The 646-nt window shown below is 41.5% G+C and overlaps 1 protein-coding gene across 1 annotated transcript in view; it reads right to left on the bottom strand.

Annotated features, from left to right (window-relative positions):
- The window catches only part of LOC103924500 (sodium- and chloride-dependent GABA transporter 1-like), a 26,481-nt gene that overhangs the window by 19,189 nt on the left and 6,646 nt on the right, over positions 1-646 (bottom strand). The window lies entirely within an intron of this gene.

Raw genomic sequence — 646 nt, 5'->3', positions numbered from 1 at the left:
AATGCAGAACAGAATATTTTAGTAAAAGTCTTGATAGATACTTGAATTTTTTTATCCAACAAAAAGTGAAACTGGATGTACAATGTTCATAACAGCATTTCAGGGTTATACCTAAATGAAAAAAGATCCCATTTGAACCACGGAGTTGATGTATTTAAGGCTGCAGTTGCTCAGGAAGTTAAGTTAAGGGAGCTTTTCCCAGCTGCTGGGCTGAAACAAATCATTCAACTACCAAGAAGTTAATGTGGGGAGTGATTCTGACCTTGTACGGTGGAAGACCTTGCTATGAAAGGGGAACCCGCTATAAACCACAACACCAAAGTACATGCTAAGGGACAGTCACAAGCAGATGTCTAAATGCTTTCTGAATCATTGTCCCAGCAGAAAAAAAACCCCAGGATTTCATTTGTCAAGAGAAGCATAAATAAGGACTACTTAAGGTCAGGACTAAGTCCTGGGTAATAAGAACATGCTGTGATAAAACCAGTTGTGGAAATGCGCAGCTCTTAGATTCACATAGCTCTAGAAATACGACAGAGACACAGGGTGGGTTTTAAAGACTGATGTAATTGGCAACAGTTCCCAGAGAGGGGACGGGACCATCCCCTCCAGACGACCACCCTCTCTAGAGGACAAGCATCAGTAC

The sequence above is a fragment of the Pygoscelis adeliae genome, unplaced genomic scaffold (genome assembly GCF_000699105.1).
Source record: "Pygoscelis adeliae isolate BGI_AS28 unplaced genomic scaffold, ASM69910v1 Scaffold38, whole genome shotgun sequence".
NCBI lineage: Eukaryota > Metazoa > Chordata > Aves > Sphenisciformes > Spheniscidae > Pygoscelis > Pygoscelis adeliae.
Note: the sequence above shows the minus strand (reverse complement) of the source record. Positions and strands in the feature narration are given on the sequence as shown.